The following is a 27,255-nucleotide window of genomic DNA, read 5'->3' as shown; positions in this document are numbered from 1 at the left end:
ATGTCTGTCTCCCAAGATCACCACCTGCTTTCTCCTTTCCCATCACATGAGCTTAGACAAATATTTACTCCCTCCTCCCCTCTTCGGTTAAAGAGTTGCCAAACCATTGGGCCATAAATGGTGTCTAGAGCGGGACAGAGATAAACCGCATTTGGGCCTCCTTCTACTTAGAGGCCTTAGCAGGTGTTGGAGGTCTGTTTGTTAGTGGTTCCAGGCAGCAGGAGGGAGCAGGATTACTTGGAGCGTTATCTTCGAGGTTTGATAAATCAGGAAAAAGCTAAGAGAACTCTTAAATACCTGCTGTTCTGCCTCTCTGGGGTGGGGGTGGGGGAGTTAAAGGACAGTAATTCTTTGCTTTACCCCTCTGTGGGGAATCCTGGGTATCTCTCAGGCCATTGGATGAGGGGATTTCCCCTCTGTGCTCTGCCCCTGCCACTTTCCAGTGACTGTTTACTTACTGGTCTATACTGGTTTCTAATTATTTGGTGAGAACCTAGCTTCTTTCCCCAGGGAGCCTGTAACCTCTTCAAAGATAGGGATAATGTCATTTGCCTCTCTGTGTCCTTCACAACCTGTAGCACGGGTCTGGGCCCAAAATATAGGCCAGGCATTTGAAAAATGAAAATAGAATAGGCTGATAGGATCACAGACTGAGAGCTGAGAGGGACCCTAAAGGTCATCTTGTCTCAATCACTCATTTCACAGACGAGGAATCAGAGATCTGGAGAGAGGACACTTGGCTGATATCATGAAGGCAATAAGTGGCATAGATAGAATTTGAACCCAAATCTTTTGACTCAAAATTTCAGAGTTGGAAGGAACTTTGAAGGTCTTGTAGTCTGACCCTAATCGTAATAAGAATCCCTTCTAAAAAACCAAAACAAGTAGGCATACATAGTAGGATACAATAGGACAGGCCAGGCCAGGACGGGATGGGCCAGGATGGGATAGGACAGGACAGGACGGGATGGGATAGGATAGGATAGGATAGGACAGGCCAGGCCAGGATAGGATAGGACAGGACAGGACAGGACAGGATAGAATAGGACAGGACAGGACAGGACAGGACAGGACAGGATAGGATAGGATAGGATAGGATAGGATAGGACAGGACAGGACAGGATAGAATAGGACAGGACAGGACAGGACAGGATAGGATAGGATAGGATAGGATAGGATAGGATAGGATAGGATGGGACAGGACAGGACAGAATGGGATGGGATGGGACGGGATGGGACGGGATGGGACGGGCCAGGCCAGGACGGGACAGGACAGGACATGATGGGACAGGCCAGGCCAGGATAGGATAGGACAGGATAGGATAGAATAGGACAGGACAGGACAGGATAGGATAGGATAGGATAGGACAGGCCAGGCCAGGCTAGGATAGGACAGGACAGGACAGGATAGGATAGGATTGGATAGGACAGGATAGGATAGGATAGGACAGGCCAGGCCAGGATAGGAAGGGACAGGCCAGGCCAGGATAGGATAAGACAGGCCAGGCCAGGATAGGATAGAACAGGCCAGGCCAGGATAGGATAGGACAGGACAGGACAGGACAGGACAGGATAGAATAGGACAGGACAGGACAGGATAGGATAGGATAGGATAGGATAGGATAGGATAGGATAGGATAGGATAGGATAGGATAGGATAGGATAGGATGGGACGGGACGGGACGGGACGGGACAGGACAGAATGGGATGGGACAGGACGGAACAGGACAGGACAGGACAGAACGGGATGGGATGGGACGGGACGGGACAGGACAAGACAGGATGGGACAGGACAGGACAGGATAGGACAGGATAGGATAGGATAGGATGGGACAGGCCAGGCCAGGATAGGATAGGACAGGACAGGACAGGACAGGACAGGATAGGATAGGATAGGACAGGACAGGATAGGATAGGATAGGACAGGACAGGCCAGGATAGGATAGGACAGGACAGGACAAGATAGGATAGGATTGGATAGGATAGGATAGGACAGGACAGGACGGGACGGGACAGGACAGGACAGGACAGGACAGGATAGGATAGGATTGGATAGGATAGGATAGGATAGGACGGGACAGGACAGGACAGGACAGAACAGAATGGGATGGGATAGGATGGGAAAAGATCGGGACGGGACAGGACAGGACAGGACAGAACGGGATGGGACAGGATGGGATGGGACAGGACAAGAATAGACAGGATGGGATAGGATAATAGAGCTAGAAAGGATCTCAACATATATCTCCTTCAATGCCTTTATTTTATAGAAAGAGGAAGTGACTTGCTCTAGGTCAAACACAGAGTTAAGGCCAGAAGTCTTATCTCAACTGTGTGATCTTAGGCAAGTCACTTTTCTCTCTTTGCTCCTCAACTTTCCCATTTGTATGGTGAGGGTGATTTGAAATAGATGCTAAAATGCCTCTCAACACTCACATTCTATGATTCCTAAAGTTCCAACCATTTTCCTGTTGCTTTTTGTATGTGTTTGTATATATTTGGGTGAGGGGAATGGGTGCCGACCCTACCACTTGAATTTACAAGCTGGGATTGGGTATAAATCAGCTGCCAACACGTTCAACTTGCAGAAGACAAGGGCTAGTTGTCAACTGTCAACTATTATAAGGGACAGAGTAGTTAGCATCAACTCATACCTATGTATACAGATGTGACGCTAGTGACCAAACTGTTTCATTCATCACTCTTGTACCTTTGTACCTTGCACACTTGTACCTTGATTTCCATTTCTGGTTGTGGATGGGTGATGTGCCAATAATTATTGAAATGATACGATGTGATCCAGAGAGCTCATTGGTAATGCTTCACTAGTTTCTTGGGAAAGCTCAGGAGGTCAAGATGGGCTCCTCCTATCCTTAGGAGGCTAAGAGTTTGGGTCATTTTCATGCTCCGGAGTGTAACTATGAATTTATCTCTACCTTAGATTAGGCAGAAGAAATTCTGGCTTCACATCTAGCTCTGATTTGAGCCATAATCATGTACCATTAGAATCAGAAAGAGTTTTATTGCTCTTTTAGTCCATTCTACTTCTTTTACGTGGAATAGAACCTCCCATGAAGAATATTCAATCACCATTCCTGGTCCCAACCTACTAGGTAGAAACTGGGGACGTGAGTAGGAGAAGGACTTCTTCTGGTTACCTATGTCAGATTCCGGAGAGATTTGCATTATGTAACGGTGAACAATCAATCTCCTTTTTGGCTGCTGAAGAAGAACTTGGGAGCAGTGAGTAGAGCACCAGCCCTGGAGTCACAAGGACCTGAGTTCAAATGTGGCCTCAGACACTTGACACACCTACTAGCTATGTGACCTTGGGCAAGTCACTTAACCCCAATTGCCCTGCTTTCCCCTCTCAAAAAAAGAAATGAGGTAGAACTTGGTAGATCTACAAAAGGAGCGAAGTTCTCCTCTTGCCTCTCTCTTTTCCTTTCCAGCTTTGAAGCATGAGAATTATTCTTACCTTGGTCTTGAGAAAGAGGTGGAGGTAAGGACAGACCCATGAGTCTGTGAGCTTGTGTGCTGCCCGTGCGAACCTGTACCTAAAATTGGGCTTCCTCTCTTTTGTGTTTCCTTTCATGAAGTAGGTGAACTTGTGAGTTTCAAAAGTTCTGGAAATCTATGGTTACAAAGGCAGCAGCAGCAGCATCCTCTTACCTGGTGATGGTAGCAGTTTCCACTGGTGGGTGTGGCAGCCCCTGCAGGGAGCCTAGTTTGGCCAATTCAGCAGCTGCCTCTCACCCTCAGTGTCCAGGCCGTGAGCAGCTCAAGGAAGAAAAATGCTAAACTGGCTAATTAGTAGCCTTCAGACTCTTCTGTCCCAATGAGGCTTAAATATTAGCCTTTGCCATTTGTACTAGTCATTTATAAGTTAAGTTTCAGAATTATGTTGATGAGGGCTGTAATTATTTCATGGTCGTTTTTGTTTCTATATGTTCTATTCTAGACCCAATTCATGTTGTAGATTGAGTACCTCTTTCTTTCTGGGGGGAGAACTTAGATTTGAAACAAAATCTAACATTGTCTCAGAGATGCCAGGGTAGGAGTTTATTAGGGAGCCAATGAGTACTCAATCCCCTTACTTAGAGGAAGGCTTCTCCAGCAATGAATCCTATTCAGGACTGACTCCTCTTCTCAGCCCAACAGTGGTGCTACAATGGTTGCTACAGTAATGCTTTGGGAAGGTAGGGTTGTCCCTAGTGGGTCAGTCTCAGCATTCCTCCAATATTCAATCTCTGTTTCTGACAAAGACACCAAGAAGAAAATTACATCTTTATTTTCATTTACTTCTAACTGCAGTTTGGTATTTCTTTCAGTTATTTAAAAACATTAGCCTGAAAAAGATTTCACCAGAGTGTTCATGGGGTCCATGAGTTAAAAAAGGTTAAGGACCCTAGATTGAGTCCAAAATCTCATTTTAAGATGAGGAAATTAAGGTCTATAGAGGTAAAGGGACTTGTCCAAGTGGCATTAGCAGATAGAGGTTGTATAGCAAGTCATGTGTACAGCTGGGAGTCAAGAAGGATCGGGGTTCAAATCCTATCTATATCCATTACTAGAAGTGTGACCCTAGGTGAGTCATTTAACACCTCTTAGCCTCAACTTCCTCACCTGAAAAATGGGGACAATAATTATAACTACTCACAGGGTTATTGGGGGTGGTAGCTAGGTGGCTCAGTGAATAGAGCACCAGACCTGGAGTCAGCAAGACTCATCTTCCTGAGTTCAAATCCAGCCTCAGACACTTGCAAGCTGCGTGACCCTGGGCAAGTCACTTTACCCTGTTTGCCTCAGTTGCCTCATCTGTCAAATGATCTGGAGAGGGAAATGGCAAACCATCCAGTATCTTTGCCAAGAAAACCCCCAAAGGGGTCATGTCACAAACAGTCAGACATTGTATGTCTGAAACATAGAAACAGTGGAACAATGAAACAACTGAACAACAACGCAGGGTTATTGTGAGAATTAAATGAGCTAATGAATGTAAGACATTTAGTAAAGCTGAGAGTTATATGAATGCTAGTTATAATAATAACAATCGTCATTATTATCCAAGGTAACAAACATTGTGAACAGCAGTACCAGGGCCTCTGGCTCCAAATGCAGTATTCTTTCTATTGTCATGTAGGGGAGGGGTTGATAATTACCCACCATGGCATAATTTCAAAGCTTAGAGATATGATTCCAAATCCTTGACTTCCCCTGGCTCTATTATCTTTGAAATTATGTAGCTCCTTCTTGCATTTCCAGCTATTACACATGCATACCCTCTGCACATACTCACCATGCAGCCCCATCGGTTTAGGCAGTGCCTAGGCCTTGAGTCTCAGAGCACAATGCTGGGCATATCGGAGGTGCCCATATTATGGGTGATCAAGAAATACTTTTCAAGCTCATATGTCATAAAAACTGCAGAAACTTCATTTCTTTCATTCACCCCCAGGTCTTATTGTCTCCAATGTGGGTAGATGCCTAATCTAGGAAAGACCAGAGAAGTATCTTGGGGCTCAGACTGTGGCTGGGCAGAGCAAAGGAATTATTGGCAAGGAAGGAGTGGGAAAGAGGTCACTCCAAGGGCAAGATGGACTAAAGAATTTAAGCACTTTTAAGGTAGTGACGGTCTCACTTTTGTATTTGTATTCCTGATGTCTAGCCCAGTGCCAGGTACATAGTAGGTGCTTAATAAATGCTTTCTTCACTCATTTATTCATTCATTCATTGTTTCTAAGGTGAAGGAAATCAAAAGACTCATGATCTCATAGTGGTCTCTTTCTCCTTCCAAAAAAAATTAGTTTCTTTGTGAAGGCCTTTTGCCTCTAGGAGCCACAGAGGTATCGAGTCCACCAGAGAAAGATGAGTCTCAGTTTCAGCTTGGAGCTCAGTTCTGTGGCATGAGGGTCAAACATCAAGGACAATGTAAATCCGTCACAGGCCCTCCTTTCTGCCCAGTTTCTACCTGGAGGCAGGTGGGTTTCTAGCTGCCAAAATGTGTTGAATACAAATATTGACTTAGACTGACAGGTTGTTTGAGCTGAGCTCCTTTCCCAGCCTCTCCACCCTTTTCCCCCACATATCCTCAGGCCTCTAGCTCTTGAGTGGGTGGGCCCTACTGTGGATATAACAGTCTCTTGGCAAACAGGCTGACCTGTCAGCAGAGCTGGGCTGTCAGCGGCAAGGACTCTGGCCAGCCAGCTTAGGTCCCGCGCCAAGCCTAATACCAGGATATGCGGTTTGGGCACAGGGAACCAGGATGCACTGCATTGCCCAGTGGGGCCAGCTTAAGCGGGCACATTATCCCCAAACAGGAGGTGCCAGGGCTAAGGTTGTTGACTTTCTCAGGACCTGTTAAAGTGGATAGACTTCCCCACCCAGCTGAGCCTGGAAATTCACTGATAGGAGTCACAGGAGGGCAAAGGGGATCCAAAGGGCCAAGTCTCTGGGATGGGGATGCCGGGATTCTATAGAGAGGACGATCCTCACAAAGAAGAATGGGTCCATCCCCAGGAGGGGAGAGTTTCCAGGGATTCAGGCCATAGACCTCCTTTCCCCTGTTAGAAGGCTAGAAATAGTCTGATGGATGATGGGATCACAGACCTAGAGCTGAAAAGGACCTCAAAGGTCATCTGCTCCAAGCCTTTCATTTTATAGATGAGGAAACTGGCTCGAATCCAGATCCTCTGACTCAAATCCAGCACTCTTTCTACTATGCCAGGAAGTCAAGAAACCTAGGTTTGAATCCTGTCCCTGTAAGTACAAATCTGTTGTTGTTCATCCTTCATTCTTGAAGAGGACCAATGTCATCACAAGGTGATGTCTTGACTTGCTTGTGAATTGAATTTAAGTGAGGCAGAGCTGCACAAAGTCGTCAGCCTCACTATCTCCTCCATAGTCACTGAAGTCCAGTGGCAAGACATAAGTTAAGGTGATTGGCGATGGCTGGGATGCATTGGATGACCCTGACCTTTCTAAATTAAGGTCTTTCCCAAGTCTCAGTTTGTCTGTTGAGGCACTCATGGAGGTTGATTTGGGTAAAGTTCAAGGGTGGCCAGACCTGGATGGAAGGATAAATTTCAAGTACAGACCTTATCCTAAGAATTGGGAAGGATCATTCACCCCCTTGCTTTAGACTAGTAAACTGAAGCCTAGAGAAATTAGGTTCTCATTTGAAGTCACCTACAAACAGTAAGTAAGATTCCTTCTCAAGGCTCCAGGCTCTTTATCCAGTGGTCTTTCTTTAATAGCAGATGAATGAGCTTGGGCAAGTCAATTTCCTAGACCTTAATTTACTCTTCTATCGAATAAAAGAACAGTAATAGAGGATCCCTAAGACCTTGAGTTCCAGATGTTTCCAATATACACCAGCTTTTCTTCTAGGAGCCCCTTGAATACCCTGGTGCCCTTGGCACTGTCTGATCCTTCTCATCATCCATTGCCCCAGAGTGAATGGGGAGCCTACTCAGAGCATCCCAGCCATTACTATCTCCTCACAATGAATTTTGCCAGCACTTAAGAGTCTAGGCCACAAAGTTTATTTATTGTTTTAAATGTTTTATTCTAAGCATCTTGGCAATCTCTACAAGTACAAATAAATAAACAGAACATGGAGATGAACCTTGAATAAAACTGTAACTTTGAACTATTTACATTCTGATCTTTAAAATATCAATAACATGAGAGTTCATAAAATAACAGCAGCAGCTACTTATTTATATGCCCTCCTCCCCACCTCTTTTCTGCATGTGGACTTAGAAAATTTTGTTGCTATTGTTTTAAAAATAAGGACCTAGTGTATATTAGTTATGGTTATTTTCATTCTGCCGACTTTGCTCTGCATTACTTCATATATTCTGATAATTCTCCGTGTTCTTCATATTCTTCTTTTACCATCTAATAGTATTCTGTTGCATGGACATAAGTTTTTTATTTTTTATTTTTTTGCCAGACCTATTATTTATTGGTGTAGGGAACTCCCACTGTGGAAACTTTCTCCACCAGTATTGATGGACAATTTGCTTGTGATAATAAAATGGCTACCATTTATATTTTGTTGTTTCAGTCATTTTTCAGACCCCATTCATGGTTTTCTTGGCAAAGATATTGAAGTGGTTTACTATTTCCTTCTCCAGATCCTTTTACAAATAAGGAACAGAGGCAACGAGGGCAAAGTGACTGGCCCAGGGCTGCGCAGCTAGTAAGTGTCTGACGTTGGATTTGAACTCACAAAAATGAGTTTTTCTGATTCTAGGCCCTGTGGTCTATCCACTGTGCCATCTAACTGCCCCATTTATACGGTGCTTGTTAAATGCCCGGCACTCTGCTAAGTGTAAATATATAAATGTATAAATATTATCTCATTTGATCCTTACAATAACCCTGGAAAGTAGGTGCTATTGTGATAACCACTTTACAATTCAATGAACCAGTTAATAAATATTTATTAAATACCTATTATGTTCCAGGCCCCCATGCTAAGTGCTAGGGATACAAAAAAGAGGCAAAAGATAGTCCCTGCCTTTAAGGAGCTTAGAATATAATGGGGGAGACTACATGCAAATAAATATAAACAAAGCAAGCTTTGTTACAGGATAATTAATGGGGAAGGCATTGAAATTAAGAAGGGTTGGAGAGGTGGAGCCAAGATGGCAGAGTAAAGGCAGGAACTCACCTGAGCTCTCCCCCAAACCCCTCCAAATACCTTTAAATAATGACTCTAAATAAATTCTAGAGTAGCAGAACCTACAAAAAGATGGAATGAAACAATTTTCTGGCTCAAGACAACATAGAAGATCAGCAGGAAAGGTCTCTTGTACCAGGTTGAGAAAGGAGTGCAGTCCAGCACAGGCCATGCAGACTGGGCCCCAACAAACCTGGAGCAGGCCTCAGGGCAGCTCAATTAGTGGCAGAAGTGGCAGTTTCCAGACCTCTCAGCCCACAGACACCAAAGACAACTTAGAAATTCAGCAGGAAAGGTCGGTTGCATCCGGATGAGAGTGGAGCAGAGTGCAGTGCAGCCCTGGTTCCACCAAACCAGGAGCAGGCCTTGGGAGCCACTGACTCAGCAGCATGAGCAGGAGCAGCTGCTTCAGGAACCCACAGATGGTAAACGGGATGAACAATTGGTCAGAAGGTGATTACAGGGGTCTCACTGAGGCAGGACTGTTGCTTTGCCCACATTTGGATCTGGGTTGCAGTCCTGGGTGGCAGTCCAGGGTGGAGAGGAGCACTAGCATATCAGAGCTTGTGGTCACAGTGCAGGGGGGACCCTCCTCACAGTTCTAGGGCAAAAAAGAGTGCTTGTGGTGACTCATAGACCAGAACACAGGCTAGGAGAATAGTAAACACCTCTCCTTAGATCATACCACCTTGGAAGACCTGAAAACTTACAGGTCCCTAGAAGTATCTCTGAAAAGAGCTGCATAAAACTGCTGAAACTTGGGACAGTGGGCCCTCCATTCTGGAAGCAGAGCCCTACTTTAACAAAGAGTTAAAAGTCAAATAATACACTGGGAAAATGAGCAAACAACAGAAAAAAATTCTGACCATAGAAAGTTATTATAGTGACAAGGAAGAGCAAAACACACAGTCAGAAGAAGATAACAAAATCAAGGCTCCTACATTCAAAGCCTCCAAGAAAAATATGAATTAGTCTCAGGCCATGGAAGAGCTCAAAAAGAATTTTGAAAATCAAGTAAGAGAGAGAAAGCAAAAATTGGGAAGAGAAATGAGAGTGATGCAAGAAAATCATGAAAAATGAGTCAACACCTTGGTAAAGGAGACACAAAAAAATATTGAAGAAAATAACCTTAAAAAATAGACTAGGCCAAATGGTAAAAGAAATCCAAAAAGCCAATGAGGAGAATGCCTTAAATAGCAGAACTGGCCAAATGGGAGAAGAGGCACAAAAATTCACTAAGGAAAATAATTCCTTAAAAATTAGAATTGAGCAAGTAGCAGCTAATGACTTTATGGGAAATCAAAAAACAATAAAACAAAATCAAAAGAATGAAAAAATAGAAGACAACATGAAAAACCTCATTGGAAAAACAATTGACCTGGAAAACAGATCCCGGAGAAATCATTTAAAAATCATCGGACTACCAGCTTACACATCATCTTTCAAGAAATTATCAAGGAAAACTGCCCTGATATTCTAGAACCAGAGGGTAAAATAGAAATGGAAAAAATCGACCAATCACCTTCTGAAAGAAATCCCAAAATGAAAACTCTTAGGAATGTTATAGCCAAATTCCAAAGCTCTCAGATCAAGAAGAAAATATTGTAAGCAGTCATAAAGAAACAATTCAATTATCATGGAGCCACAGTCAGGATAATACAGATTATAATATAATATACTATACTATAATATAATATAATATATGATATGATATGATATGATATGATATGATATGTGATGTAATGTAACAATATAATATAACATAATATAACAATATAATATAATATAATATGTAATAATGTAATGTAATATAATGTAATGCAATATAATGTAATGCAATATGATGTAATGTAATATAATATAATAATAAGATTTAGCAGCTTCTACATTAAAGGATCAGAGGGCTTGGAATATGATATTCCAGAGGGCAAAGGAGCTACGATTACAACTAAGAATCATGTACCCAGCAAAATTGAGTATAATCCTTCAGGGGAAGAAATGGACATTCAATGGGGTGCTTTCAAGCATTGTTTTTTTTTTACTTTTTTTTTGGAGGGGTGAAGGCAGGGCAATTGGGGTTAAGTGACTTGCTCAAGGTCACACAGCTACTACGTGCACCAAGTGTCTGAGGCTGGATTTGAACTTAGGTCCTCCTAACTCCATGGCCAGTGCTCTACTCACTGCACCACTTAGCTGCCCTTTCAAGCATTGTTGATGAAAATACCAGAACTGAATAGAAAATTTGACTTTCAAATACAAGACTCAAGAAAAGTATGAACAGGTAAACAGAAAAAGGAAATCATAAGGGACTTAAAGTTAAACTGTTTACATTCTTACATGGGAAGATGATACTTGTAACTCATAAGAACTTTCTCATTGTTAGGGTAGTTAGAAGGAGTATATATAGACAGAAGGCACAGGTGTGAGTTGAATATGAAGGGATGATATCTAAAAAACAAATTTCAGGGGTTAGAGAGGATTGTACTGGGACAAAGGGAAAGGGAGAGGTAGAATGGGACAAATTATATCACATAAAAGAGTAAGAAAAGGGTTTTACAGTGGATGGGAAGAGGAGGGAGATGAGGGGGAATGAGTAAACCTTACTCTCATCGGAATTGACTCAAACAGGGAATAACATACACACTCAATTGGGTATAGAAATCTCTCTTACCCTGCAGGAAAGTAGGAGGGGAAGGTAATAAGAGAAAGGGGGGGGTGATAGAAGGGAGGGCAGATTGGTAAAGGGGGTAGTGAGAAGCAAAACACTTTGGAGGAGATACGGGGTGAAAGGAGAGAAAGAATACAATAAACAAGGTGAAAATAGGATGGAGGGAAGTACATTCAGCAATAGTAACTGTGAAAAAATTTTGAAGCAAGTTTTCTGTGATAAAGGCCTCATTTCTCAAACATATAGAGAACTGAGTCAAATTTATAAAAATGAGAGCCATTCCCCAACTAATAAATGATCAAAGATATGAATAGTTTTCATATTAAGCAAGCTGTCTATGGGCATATGAAAAAATGCTCTAACTCACTATTGATTGGAGAAATGCAAATTAAAACATTTTTGAGGTACTGCCTCATACCTATTAGATTGGCTAATAGGGTAGAAAAGGAAAATGACAAATGTTGGAGGGGATGTAGGGAAAATGGGACACTAATGCATTGTTGGTGGAGTTGTGAACTGATTCAGCCATTCTGCAGAGCAATTTAGAACTATACCCAAAGAGCTACAAAACCATATAAAAACCTTTTACTTAGCAATACCACTACTAGGTCTGTATCCCAAAAGAAATAAAACAGAGAAAGGAAAAAGATCTATATGTACAAAAATATTTATAGCAGCTCTTTTCTGGTGGCAAAGAATTGAAAATTGAGGGGATGCCCATCAATTGGGGAACGGCTGAACAAACTGTGGTCATGTAATTAAGATGGAATGCTATTGTGCTATAAGAAATGATGAAGAGGCTACTCTCAGAAAACCCTCAAAAGCCTTACATGAGCTGATGCAAAGTGAAATGTGATGTGTACAAAGTAACAGCAATATTGTAAGACGATTGGCTATTCTTAACAGTACAATGATCCAAGACAACTCTGAAGGACTTATGATGAAAAATGCTATCCATCCCCAGAGAAAAAACTGATGGTGTCAGAATTCAGATGAAGCACACTTTTTTTTAACTTTATTTTTCTTGAAGTTTTTTTGGGTCTATGTTTTCTTTTACAACATTACTGTTATGGAAATGTTTTGCATGACTACACATGTATAACCTATATCAAATTGCTTGCCTTCTCAATGAATGGGGGCGGGGAGGGAAGGAGAGAATTTGGAACTCAAAGTTTTAAAAAGAATGTTAAAATTGTTTTTACATGAAACTGGGGGAAAATAAAACAATAAATAATTTTTTAAAAATTAAAATAAAAGAATTTTTAAAAGAGGGGTTGGTGAAGGCTTCCTGTATGAGGTGGGATTTTAGTTGGTACTTAAGGAAAGTTAGAGAGGTCAATAGCCAGAGTGGAGGAGAGAGAGCATTCCAGGCAAGAAGGGACAGCCAGAGAAAATACTGGGAGCTGAGGGATAGAGTATCTTGTCTGTCAAACAGCCAGGAGGCCAGTTTTACTGGATCAAAGACTATGTGTTGAGGAATAAGGTGTAGGAAGATTGGAAAGGTAGGAGGGGGCTAGGTTATTAAGGGCTTTGAATGCCAAACAGAGCATTTTGTACTGATCCTGGAGGCAATAGGGAGATGTGAAATTGAAGGTAAGACACTGGGGCAGGAGGGGTAGATTTTGAGAATCATCAGCATAGAGGTGGTAATTAAATGATATCACCAAAAGAAGCAGTATAGAGGGATAAGAGCGCCCAGGACAGAGTCCTGAGGGACACCTATAATTAGAGGGTGTGTTCTGGAGGAAGAACCAGCAAAGGAGACAGAGGAGGAGGATCACAGGGGTATGGTGGGACTGTTGCTGTGCAGAGGGAAGGAATTACTTATCCAACTGATTTTACAGATGAGGAAACCGAGGCAAACAGGGTGAAGTGACTTGCTCAGGGTCACATAGCTAGAAAGTGTCTGAGGCCATATTTGAATTCAGGAAGATGAGTCCTCCTGACTCCAAGCCTGGCGCTCAATCCACTGTGCCACCTAGCTGCCCTCGCAAATCTTAAAGTGCTATATAAAGGTTAGCTATTATAATTAATAACTAATATTAATAATAACTAATATTTAACTAATAGATAATAACAATAGCTAACCTTTATATTGATTTTAAGGTTTACAATGTGCTTTAAGGCTTGAACATGAACCATGTGGCTTGGCACCTAATTATGCACCATTTTGGGCTATTCTCTAATTGGCTTTTACCCATGTTAGTCTTATTTCTACAACAGTGATGGCTTTGTGAGAAGTGCCAATGGCCTTTTCCTTTTAAAAAATGTTTTATTGGTGCTCTTCTGTGTCACTGTCACTTCCCAACAGTGCCCCACCCCTACACACACACCATAGGAATATCCTTTGCCTGGAGTCAGGAAGACTCTTTTTCCTGAGTTCAAGTCTGGCCTCAGACACTTACTAGCTGTGTGACCCAGGGCAAGTCATTTCCCCCCGTTTGCCTCTGTTTCCTCATCTGTAAAATGAGCTGGAGAAGGAAATGGCAAACCACTTCAGGATCTTTGCCAAGAAAACCTCAAATGGGGTCATGAAGGGTCAGATACGACTGAGACAACTGAACAACTCAACGTCTTATTTAGAGGGCTTTCCACCAGAATCAACAATTGTCCAGTATTTGGCAAGTTCAAAGAGGCTGCCTTGGGGTAGTGGATGAGTGCTGGACTTGGAATCAAGAAAATCTGGCTTTAAATCCTGTCTCAGACAGCTGCTAATTGGGTTAGCCTGGGCAAGGCACTGCTCTGAGACTCAGTTTCCTTATTTTTACAATGAAAGTAGTAACAGCATCTGCCTTGTGGGGTCATTGTGAAGAACGAATGAGATAAAGTGTGTAAAGCTCTTGGAAAATCTTAATGGCAATAGAAATACTAGTTGTTGTAATGTCACAGAAAGTGAGGAACCTGGGACACTCTGATATGTTGTATCGTGGTTGGGTTTTAGTTTTGGCACTTTTTGGTTTTCTTTCATTTTCCTTTTGATACTCCTGGCACATAGTATGGATTGCTTGTTGACTGGTGGATTGATTGGTTGGTTAATTGACTGATTAAAGTGGGAAGTTGAACGTGAACTCTCCTCATGGCCTTGAAGGAGTCCTGGGGTCCCACTCTTGGCCAGAGCTTCTCCTTTCCCCCAGTCCTGGCCTGGATTCCTTCCGCCCTAAGCCATGTTTCCCAGGATTCTGGCAGCTGAGAACATACCTCAGCCCTGGCTGGCTCCATTGGAACATTTTTCAGGAGTCTGTGCTGGAAACAAGAGGTGCTTCCCCCACATCTGGAATAGCTCCTGGCCCGGGAGTGAGGTCAATTCTTGACCCAAGGAAATCTTCAGGGTCCAAAGCTCCATGGGGGAGGTGTGTAGGGCAAATTCCATGGCTAAGGAGTCCCTCTGGACACAGGACAGACTCAGCCAGCAAAATGATAGCCAAAAAATGAATAGGATAAAGGTTGGTGAGGTGGGATAGGATGGGTTGCTTAATTCTCTCTCTCTTCTACTTCTGTGCTTTGTGACCTTAGATAAGCAGCTTAAGTTTTCTGGGTCTCCTTCCTTTTACCTATCTCCTCTCTCCAATTTCCAAAGAAATACTTGATCCAGCTGTAAACTCGGTTTGACCACTTCACTGGATTGTGATGTGGTGAAGAGAGTCTGCGCAAAACAGGAGATGCTAGGAGTACACTCATCCATCTGGAAATGGGGGGCTGGGAAAGGACTCAGGTAGAAAAATGGCTATATTTTGTAAAACTCCATTAGTACCAGCTCTGGGAAAGTAAGGCTATAGTTAATCTGACAAGCTTCCCTAGTGCAGACCCAGGAACCATGAGATTAATCATCCTGGTTCCTTCTGCTCTAGATTTCAGAAATACAGAGGTTTGAAGTAAAGAACTATCTAGGCCTAACCTTTGGAAACATGATGAAGGGAGGCATATATTCATTCATTCATTCATTCAAATGCTCGTTCATTCATCCCACATTTATTAAGTGCTGCTTGGATGCAAAGTTTAGATAGCCCTTGCCCCATGTTAGTTTTTGAGCTTTCCTGCCAACAATTAACCAGTCAATAAATAGTGCCTACCATGTGCAAGGCACTGTGCCTACTATGTGCAAGGCACTGTGCTAAGCTAGCCCTCCCTTTACCTCTCAGATTCTTTCACTCTTCCTATGACCCCTAATATACTTTAAGAGCTTCTTATTGAATCCCAATTTGATGACTCATACATCCTTCCCTGCCCGCCTGCTCAAGGTTTACACATCCCTATTTCCCTAGGATGCTGCCCTTAATATGACAGTGGGTTTTGTTGCTATAGTTGTTTAGTTGTTTTGTAGACAACTCATCATGACCCCTTTCCAGGGTTTTCTTGGCAAAGATACTGGAGTGGTTTGCCATTTTCTTCTCCATTTCATTTTATAGGTGAGGAAGCGGAAACAAACAGGGATAAATGACTTGCCCAGGGTCACACAGCTAGTCAGTGTCTGAGGGTCGATTTGAACTCGTGAAGATGAGTTTTCCTTATTCCAAGCCCAATGCTCTATCTACTCTGCCACCTCGCCACCTCCTGATGATGGGTACTAATGGGCTAGTACGTTATTTTAATTGGAGGGGTTTTTGGAGCTTATAACTGCAGTGGAAAGAGGGGCAGATTTGGACTCGAAGGGCAGCTGAAAATGGTTCAAACACCATCCCTAACCCTCAGATCTCAGTCCCCTCATCTGTAAAATGAGGGGGTTGGACTAGATGACCTCGAAGATCCTTTTCAGCTCTAAATCTGTGATCCTGAGGAGTGAGAGGTAAAGAGTCTTGTCCTGTCTTTGCCACCTACAAATTGTGTGACTTTGGGATGCCACGTCTTCACTCTAGGCTTCATTTGACTCATCTACAAAATAAGGGCTTTGATTCTTATCTCCGCTACCCATGACTTATTTTATAGAAGTCTATTTCATAGAATAAATTTATCATTGTTTTATTATTTCGTAGAATAAGTATTTTATATTTAGAGTTGGAAGGGACCTCAGAATCAAAATAAATTATTTCAATCTTTTCATTGTATGGATGAGAGAATTTAAGTGATTTGCCCAAGGTCACTCAGGCACTAAGTGTGATTCACAGTTAGTAAATGCCAAAGCTAGTATTCAAACCCAATCCCACATCTCTGACTTCAGAAGTATAAAAGCTACAAACTTACAGAAAAGATAACTTGAAAGTTTAATTACACAAATTTCTTTTATACTTATTTAGGTTTGTTAATTTTGAGAAAAACATTTTAAACTTTAATGTTTAAAAAATTACATATCTTGTCATGTTGCATTTTGTATGTGGTGGTTTCTTGATGACAGACAGGTGGATTGGTAGAGGAAGTCCTCTTCCTTGGTCACTTTGGTCACCTGATTGTGGCAACAATCTGGCTAGCAGCTACTGTGTAAAACCAACAACAACCAGCTCATAGAAGGCTGCTAACACAGGTTCTTTTGATCCGCTTTACTAAGGAAAGCAACGTTAAGGGGTTAACAATCTTACTTTAATCCAACATATAAATATCATTCACTTAGTTCAGGAGGTAAAGCCAGCAACCCGAACTTCAGAGCAAATACAAACAAATTATGAACATACACAATATAAACAGACCAAATCACAATTCATAGTTACCAGGAAAGCATCAACATCTGGGTTGACAAGATGGGGGCTCTTCAAATGGCTGCCCAGAGTCCCATGCCACTCTTCCAGTGACTGAGAGCCCCCAAAGTCCAAGGCCAACCTTGGATCTTATATACCTGTGTCAGGGCTGGAAGGACTCATACCTAATCAGCAAAAGGGTGTGGGCCTGGGGTTTAGCACCTAGTTAGAAAAAGGGTGCAGGCCTGGGGCTTTGCACCTAGTAAGGCTTAATCAAAGGCATTTGATTACTTTAGCATTTCTAAAAGAGAAAATAGTAAAAAAAAAAAAAAAAAAGTCCCACCTTAATTACCAATTACACCTATCTATCTCCACTAGACTTTTTCTTTCCAGGGTCACATTCAAATTTTTGTGTATGCGTACATCAAAATCTTGTGCTTTGGATGATTTTAAGACTAGGAGTATATATGCAATGCCTTCAGTCACTAAGCAACAGCTGATGAAAGTTTTTTGCAAAGTTCAAAAATTGACTATAGTAACGTATAGCACAAGATGGAGCTTCTGTTGAATTTTAATAAGAAATATATGAACATTTTAAAAGTTAAGTAATTAACCTTTCAAATTTTGTTTTCTATAAGCTTGTAGAATTTACAACTTATGAAGTTATCAAAGGTTTAAAACTGCACTAAGACTTTGGGGATATATCACTTTAGCAGGGACTAATAACTAGATTATCCGAGTGTTGCTTACCGGAGAGTGTCCTAGGGAAAAAGGATGCAGGATGAAAAAGGAGGAAGAGCTAGATTATGAAGCAGATTGTTACAGGTGGGTTTTGGAGTCTTCAAGGATGTGGAGAAGAATAAGACTGGCCAACTTTTGTTGAGCAGGCCAGGAGTTTCCCGTGATGCTAGAGCACTCAGCAGAGCTTCCATCTTTCCTTTCATGACATTTCTAGTGGATGTTACAAGACATGGGGCAAAGGAATGAAGATAATGTGTGTTAATGGACAAATGACTGAGTACCCTCTGGTCTAGTCCAACTGTGCCCTCCAGACCCTCCAGAATATGCCCCTACCGATATAATACAGGGCTAATGCAGCAGAGAAGCAGGATCTGGCAAGTTGTAACATTCATCTCATAGGTTGCATGTATTCAAGGGAATCTTAAGGGACTGATGTAATTACAAGATGTAGGAGCAAAGACTTAAGTAAATTGGAAAACACAACCTCATTCTCTGTAAGAGACATCCTGAAGGTGAGCAAAGAGGGGCAATATTGTAGAAAACATACTGGGCTGGGTTCTAATTCTAATGCAAACTTGATGTGCTGCCTCAGGCAAGATCCTTAATGAACCTGGGCCTTAATTTTCTTATGCTACAGGCAGCTAGGAGGCAGAGTAGATTGAACACTAGACCTGGGCCTCTTCGTTTCTTCATCTGTAAAATGGAGATAATGAATAGCACCTACCTCGTAGAGCTATTGTAAGGATAAAATGAGATAATATTTGCTAAATGCTTTGCAAACTTTAACTGCTACATACATGCATATGCATATATGCAAATTCCCAAAGTAGTATAGAGGTACCCATATACACACACACAAAATATATACATACATATTATATATTATCCATGTAGATACACAATGCACATGTGTATATATACTTTATGTGTATGTAGAGATATGCACACATATATAAAACATGTGTATATTCTATATACATACATTTTTAATATGCATGTGTACATATACCCACAGAGATACCACTTTGGAAATGCGAAAGTACAATATAAATTGTTATTGTATACATACATACATACATACATGCATACATACATCTAAGTGGCTCACTGGATAGAGCCCTGGATCTGGAGTCAAGAAGACCTGAGTTCAAATGTGACCCCAGAAATGTACTAGCTATATGACCCCTGGGCAAATCACTTAAGCTCTGTTTGCCCTAATCCGCTGGAGAAAGAATTGTAAACCACTCCAATACCTTTGCCAGGAAAACCTCATGGACAATGCCGGAGAGCTCAGGTCCGCAGAGTCATGTAGAGTTGGATATGACCAGATGACTAGGCAATAACAATTTAATATATTATGTATGTATAGATATACACATAGATAGATATATAAAACATATACATGCACATATATGTATATTTCTATGTCTATTGCGTGTATATAGGAGTGTGTGTGTGTATGGTTATATATGAATGTATATTTTTGTATATGTGTGTGTATATATATATGTATATATACAGACCACTTTGGGCATTTGCAAGTGCAATATAAATTATTATTTATTATTATATATGCACATAAAATATATACATGCATATGTATGCAAATTTCCGAAGTAGTATAGCTATGTCTGTATATATACATGCATAAAATATATATGAATAAATATGTGTATATGTATAGATATACATACTTATGCATGTGCATATCATATATATGTATGAACACACATATACCACTTTGGACATTTGAAAGTGCAATATAAATTATTATCTATTCTTATTTGAGCCTCACAAAGTCCTCAGTGTAGCATTTAAAAACCCATGAAAATCTGTCTCCAGCCTGCTTTCCCAAACTTGTTTCCCATGCCTGTCCTCTATACCATGCACTAGTTATGTTACTTTCAGGCCCAGCTGGTCTCTGTGACTTTCCCCTGGTTGTCTGTGCCCCAATGCCATTGCTCCTCACTTCTACAGGGGCTCTGGAGTCAGAGGGTTCAGCTCCTGCATCTCATGTTCACTATCTGTGAGACCTTGGACAAGTCATTTGACTTCCCTTGGTCTCAGTTTCTTTATTTGTAAAAGGAAAGGGTTGGATCATATAACCCAGGTTTTAGACCTAAGATCCTATGATCTTATCTTCTTTCAAGATTTAGTTCAGGTCCTTTTTCACCCCATCCCCAGTTGTTAATGCCCTTTCCTGCCCAAACTGAGGTGTATTGGTAAATGTTTAATAACCAGCTTTCCAAACAAAATGTGCAAGTGATACTTTTAAGTTTAATCTGCATTATTAACACTTTCTCCATCATTTTGTTTAGTCTCAACCATCAACAGAAAAATATATCAAACCTTTATTTGTAATGTTTGCCAATTCCCAAGGTATAGACACTCACACAGAAAATTTAACAACCAGACCTCCAGAGCTGGTACAACCTGGCTCCAGGACACTCCTGAGCTGAGGGATCAGAGACCTCCTGCAGGGGATGGAATTTGAACTGAGTCTTGAAGGAAGCCAGGGAAGCTGAGAAGCAGAAATGAGGGAATAGAGTAGTCCATGGGGACAGCAATGCCAGAGACAGGTAGTGCCATTTGAGGAATAGGACAGTATGGAGTATATGCAGGGGAGTAGAGTGCAAGAAGACCAGGAAGATAGGAAGGCGCCAGTTTATGAAGAGCATTTATTGTTGTTCCATTGTGTCTGACTCTCTGTGCCCCTTTTGGGGATTTTCTTGGCAATGATACCATAGAGGTCTGTCATTGCTTTCTCCACATCATTTTACAGATGTGGAAACTGAGGCAGAGACGGTTAAGTGACTTGTCCAGGGTCACACAGCTAGTAAGTGTCTGAGGCTGAAGTTGAACTCAAGAAGATGTCCTCCTGACTCCAGACCTGGCACTCTGTGCGCTATGGCGCCATCTAAATGCAACCTTCCCCCTTTGCCCTGACAAAAGACGATTAAGCGTTAGAGGACTTTATATTTCATTCTGGAGGAAATAGAGTTGTATCCCTCAATCGCAGGTAAGCTCCTTGACAGCAGGGACAGTTTCAGTTTCAGTCAGTCAGTCAATAAGCGTTTATTAAGTGCTCACTGTTTCCTAGGCACTGTGCTAAGTGTAGCAACATAAAGAAAAAGTCTCTGCCCTTTGGGAGCTTACCGTCTAATGGGGGAGACAACACACAAACAACTATGTACAAACAAATGTATATAGCCGTATGACCTTGGGCAAATCACTTAACCTTGATTATCTCCAAAAAAAAAAAAAAGGAAAGAAAAATGTCTGGAGTCAGGAAATAGAGTATCTCATGAGAGGAACCTCAAGAAGACTGGTGTCACTGGATAGAACATGTGTGATAATAAGACCATCTTTGTATCCCCATTGCCAAGTAGAGTGCCTTACAAATACTTAATAAATGCTTGACTAAAACTTTTCACTGAAGAAGACATGAGAAAATGCACCCCACGCCCTTCTTTGCAAAGGTAGGGTCTTGCACATGCTATCATACTCAGTTAATGCATTTGATGGTTTTGCTGAATTACTTTTTCCCCTTTTAATTCTCTGTTACCAGAGATGACTTGATGGGTGGGAGATGGGGGAGAGATAGATTGAGGTGATGCAAATACAAAAGGTATCAACACTTTAAAAAAATGCTCAACCAGTTGAATTGCATCGATGTGAAGCTCGTGCCTGATCCTACCTTTTGTAAATGTTCCCATTAAAAAAAAAATCTCCGGTCCCTCTATCACGGAGCCATCTGGGTGGCCTAGGAAAAGGTCTTTTTATTTCTCTCATCTGGATTCCAGTAGCGCAACACATCAACAATAGAGTTATACTTCAAGTCCCCTAGCCCTAGTTGAACTGGGAGGTTCCCCTCCATGGGGATTTGGGAGGAGGAAGGGGAGGCATCATTACTCGAAGAGGAAGCCTTAAATTAAGGTGACTCAGTGAAGATTTGGCAGGCCACTGGTAAAAGGCTGCGGCTGACTCTTGTCCTAAAGGGGACCCCACCAGTCCTCCTCCTTCCTCCATCTCCCGACAGCTTGGCCCTCGGCCAGACCTAGGCCTGGGCACTGGCCACTCTTTTCCCTTTATTAACCCTCGAATCAGTCATTGTTTATGGAAGGAGCTGGTTAGAGTGCCTCGACCATTGTGTTTCCACTGGAGTTTCCTCTATTTGAATCTCTTATCGCTGAGTAGCCCCAGGATATGTGCTCAGGGGGGTGTTTTAGGAGCTGATAAGGTTTTATTGGAGTCAGCCCTGATTAGGGATCTGAATCCAGGCCCTGACTGGGTTTGACCCCTTTCTTTTTTTGGGAACCTGGACTCAGTGGATGACTGGGAGGGCAACTGAGTCTCAGTCTCGGAGGAGGGGCTGCGGCAAAACCAGGAAGTTGGTTTTCTGCTTTCAGCTCAAATCAGGAAAAATGTATTAAAGCATGTGCCGAGTACAAAGCACTGAGCTAAGCATGGGGAATACAAAGATGAAAAACTACAGACTCCTTGCCCTCAAGTAGCTTATAATCTAGTTGGGAGATAAAACATAGATATAAATCTGATATCAGGTACAACTTTTTGTTCTTGGTGACCCCTTTTGGGGTTTTCTTGGCAAAGATACTAGAGGGTTTTGTCATTTCCTTCTCCATCTCATTTTATACATGAAGAAATTGAGGCAAACAAGGTTAAGTGACTTGTCCAGGGTCACACAGCTAGTAAGTGTTTGAGGTCAGACTTGAACTCAGGAAGATGAGTCTTTCTGACTCCGAACCCATCCACTGCACTTCCTAGCTTCCCCTAAAGGGCTTATAAACTCACAATAAATACTTAAATTATAAATCATACCTATTACACTTTCCCTGGAGGTAAAGATAACTTTCCAGGATTGCTGAACAGAGCCTCCTATGTACCTCAAATCTGAATTTTCCAGGCAACCCAAACAGTACAGATCTTCTAGCCAGTTAAGCACATGTAATGAGGACTCTGATCCATGGACAGAACCAGAAACTTGCTTGGCTGGTGAACTCTCTCCATGTGGAAGACACTAGAGAGTTAGCTTTAGGGAAAATCTGGATCATGTGTAAGGAGAAAAGCCTTTGAGAGACTGTGAAGTATGCACAGATGTCTGTTACTGGTTCTGGTTGACCAAGGCCTTTTTCTCTTTCCCTGTCTTAGTTGTAAATGAGAGGATTGGACTGGGTGGCACCTAAAGTCTCTTCAGCCCTGAAACCTATGAGACCTGGGTTCTAGTTCTAACCATGAAAGTATGGGGGCAAATCATTTAGTTTTTTTCTAGGCCTCTATTTCCTTCCCTTATAAAGTGAGAGATTTGGATTTGATGATTCTTAGCTAAAATTCCCTTTGAGTGCTAAAGTCCTATGCTTCTTTGCAGTCGAGGTGTTGTTAAATATTTAACAAGTGACTTCCCCAAAATCAACAGATGCAAAATTGCTTTTAAGCCTTATCTTCATTACCAACACTTTTCCTATTACTTTCTTAAATCTAGACAATCAACAAAACAATAAATTGAGCCTTGATTCTTAGTGTTTGCTAATTTGTGAGTTGTAAATGCTCCCACTGAAAATTTGCCATTCAGTTCTCCAGAGCTGGTACAAGCTGACTCCAGCACAGCCCTGCTTTTGTGTCCTCCCCTAACTTTGTCCACTCAGAGCCTGAACATCACCTGCCTGGACACCCACCTAGCCTTGGACTCTCCGACGGTCTCTTAGAATCATCATGGTATGGAAATATGTTTTGCATAACTACACATGTATAACCTATGTCAAATTGCTTGCCTTCTCAATGTGGGGGGGGGGGAAGGAGAGAGAGAATTTGAAATTAAAAATTGGGAAAAAAAGAATTTTAAAATTGTTTTTACATGTAACTGGGAAAAATATTAAATAAGAGTTAAAAAATCATAATGGTAACCTGAAAAATCACTGGCCATAGATTTAGAAGAGCAGGGTTAGAAATCTAACTCTGCTTTTTACCACCTGCGTGACTTCTGATAATTCATTTATCATCTCGGGGATTCAGTTTCCTTATCTATTGAATACGAAGTTTAGACTAGCTAACATCTACGATCTCCCTGTGAAGATGAGACTTGGGCTCCTCAAATTTCTTTAGATGAGAGTTTTGTACCAGTGAGGAATTGGATATCAAATGTGGAGGCCCTTTGGTTTCTATTTCCCTATTCTTCATTCATTTATTCATTCAACAAACATTTTAAAAGCATCTATAGTGTATAGGGAAGGGGATGGGGAGCAGGAGGAAATGAGGGAGGGGGAAAGGCATCCTTGGAGGGAAGCCATACCTGCTGAGAAATGTCTGTCATGAAAACTCAGACCATGTGACCCCGAGGACCAGGTCTGTTCTCACATGTTTATCTGTGTGTGTGTTCGAGGTGGGGGTTAAGCCAAACAGAAAAGCCAGGCAGTAAGAGGGCCCCTGAAGGTGAGGTGGGGGATAAGGGAGGGGTTATCCCTTTGATCCAGATCCCAAAGGGTTACGTTTATTTTTTAATTTGATTTTTTCCAATTAACACAAATTTATTTTTCTTTCCTTCCTCATTTCCCACCCTCCTCCCCCCGCCCCCCAAAAAGGAAAAAGAAAGTAAAGATCCAAAGTGGTATGTTCCTATGGGACTCTAAAGTTTATAAAAGCTTTCTTCACAACAATCTTGTGAAATAGGTATTGCTAGTATTATCATCCCCATTATAAATATGGAGAAACTGAGGCAGAAGGAATTACCTTGGTGAAGGCTCACATAGCTAGTGAAAATCAGAGCTGAAGCTTGAGACTAGACAGCCTCTAGGGTCCCATGATCTTGGCCTTCGGACTTTGAGGCCAATGTTCTTTCCACGATTTGACATAGCCTCTTATTAACCATGACCTAGGGAGCCAGAAGGGGCTACAACAACAAGCAGAGGTATTAATGGAGGCCAACTGAGAGGCAAGGGGAATTCAGAGAGAGCTTAATCATCTTTGTCAGACTGGAGGGATAAGGAGGATTGGTGGCCACAGCATATGTATAAATCTGCGTGTGGCTCTGTGTAGGCAATGACAGGTCTCTCAAAGAGATTCAAATATTAGCTTTTCAGGCAGGTCAACTTGCTGCCCTTTCTTGGTCTCTGAGCAAACGGACTTAAGTAGTGTGTGTGTGTGTGTGTGTGTGTGTGTGTGTGTGTGTGTGTGTCTGCGCACGCACCTTTGTGTGTGTTTGTGTGCCCGTGCTCAGAGGACACATGCTAGAAATCTTCCTTCTTCTCCTGATTCCTCCCTTCTTCCCTCCTCTTTGTTCTTCCTTTCTTCCCTCCCTTCCTCCCTTCCTCTCTCCTCCCTTCCTCCCTCCCACAAAATGTGATTGAGCTTTGGCTCTAGGAAGCAGAGGACCTGAGTTCAAATCTTGTTTCTGGCACTTACTACTGTGGGCCTTTGGGTGAGTCCCTTAATATTCCTGGGTCTCAGTTTCCTCATTGGAAAATTAGCGAATTGGACTAGATGGCCAGAGCTATGATCTAGTAGTATTCAGGTAGTAGGTTGGGCCTTGAATAACTCTTAGCAAATCCTGCCAAAGGAATGGTCATCAGGCTGATGTGAGAAAAATGGTAGAATGCTAACTAAACCCTTCTTGGTCATTGGTCAAGTAAGTAACAATTAAGAGATATCTCTGGATTTCCTTGTGATGACCTAGACTTTGGCCTTTTTGAAGCAACAAGCAGAGGGGACAGTTTTCTCCCCAATGGAGCAGTTACTGACCCCCTACTGTATTCAGAGGGGGTAAGTAGGGTGTTCAGGGAGTACTCGCACCTCTGGTGTGAGGGCTTGATAAGCTCTTTTCAGGGCTGCTCAGCCACCTTTGGTGTCACCTGTCACTCAACTCTCACCTGTGGCTCCAAGAAGCTGTAGCTTGCGGAGCAGTCACACCCTGGCAGATGGACTAAACTAGGCTGGGGGTAACTGACAGGCCTCAAACCTATTGGCGAGGTAGGGGAATGTCCACCCTACACATGTGAAGACTCCTCCTGGAAAAATGGGTGGATGAAAAAGAACACTTTGTTCCGACAGTCAGCCATGAAGGCAGCTGAAGGAGGAGATGTAGAATACTTAGGGCAGGCCTGCACAACTGCTGGGCTGCCTATGGCCCATGGGCATGCCAAAGGATTTCGGGCAGATGTTTTCCTCTACATTTTTTGTGGCCAACCAAAATCCTTTGATGTGCTGTGCTGCAAGAGGCTGGCAAGCCGTAAGCGGCCCGGGGGTCACAGGTTGTGCGGTCCTGACTTAGAGCTTGGGTAGATATAGAAGACACCAGGGTCATCCATTGCATCCCGGGCCCACGCCAGTCATCCTGACTTTTGTCCTGCCGCAGGACCTCTATGACTGGAAGAGAGAGTGAGGCTGAGGACTTTGTGGAGTTCTGCCTCACTTAGAGGCAATTCTAGCGCAAGTCAAGACAGCCTCCCGTGATATCATTGGTCCTCTGAGAAAATGATGGACCAACAACAACAGCAACTGTATTCAGAGCACCATGCCAGGCAGTGGAGGAGACACAAAGTTTAGATTTTTATCCTGCTTTATGATGTAAGCTGTACTAATGGAGCCTTCAGCCGAGAAGATGCTATGACACAGGCTACAGACCAATCTAATACATAATGATGTTTTAAATATATTAAAAAGTGCTAAGTGAGATTTGGGAGGGGAAATGTCTCAGTGGGATAGAGCGCCAGCCTCAGAACTGGGAAGACCTGGATTCCAGGCCTGCCTCTGACAAGTGCTGGCTATATGACCCAGGACAAGTCACAACCTCTTTTTGCTCCAAGCCACTCTCTAAAATCATAAGTTGCCGATAAAGTGACAACTTACTTTGAGAGAGATAGTTTCCTTATCTGAGCCTCCTCCAGACCAATGAAATCATAGATCTTTCTCCTATGAGTTTCTACGGGGGAAATGTTTCCAACTGGGGAATCAGGGAAAGCTTCCCAGAGGTGGTGACATTTGAATTGGACTTTCGAAGATGAGGAGCAATTCAATAGGGGAACAGAGGAGGCATTCCAGGCATAAGGGAGAGTACAAGCAAAGGCATGGGGGTGGGAAAACATAGTGCGTGTACAGAATAGTACGATTTTCATAGAACATTCAACTACACATGGAAGTAAGTAGCACGATACAAAACTGGGAAGGTAGGATAGTGCTAGTCAGTACAGGACTTTGAATCCCAGGCTAAGGATCTTGAAGTCTGGGCAATGGGAGCCATTGAAGGATTTTTAGTGGAGAAGTGACTGATCAGATCTTTGCATAAAGAAGTTAGTCTACAGGACATGTGAGGGGTGAAGTGTATAAAGGGAGAGAATGGAAGATCTGTTAGGGGCCACAATAGTGTAGGTGGCAGGCAGTGGGATCCCCACTAAGACATTAGTAGATAGGAATATAAATGAGCCAGCCTGAAGGGGAATGTTCAGGGTGGCAGTAGATAGGAGTATAAATGAGACAGTCAGAAGGGGATTGTTCAGGGTGGCACCAAGAGACAAGGTTCCACCTCATTAGCCAATGGGAAG

General features: G+C 42.4%; 1 pseudogene; it reads left to right on the top strand.

Moving 5' to 3' along the window:
* The first annotated feature begins 8,999 nt into the window (after positions 1-8,999).
* Positions 9,000-27,255, top strand: part of LOC118841324 — a 139,070-nt pseudogene continuing 120,814 nt past the window's right edge.

This window comes from Trichosurus vulpecula, chromosome 1, assembly GCF_011100635.1.
Source record: "Trichosurus vulpecula isolate mTriVul1 chromosome 1, mTriVul1.pri, whole genome shotgun sequence".
Taxonomy (NCBI): Eukaryota; Metazoa; Chordata; class Mammalia; order Diprotodontia; family Phalangeridae; genus Trichosurus; species Trichosurus vulpecula.
Note: the sequence above shows the minus strand (reverse complement) of the source record. Positions and strands in the feature narration are given on the sequence as shown.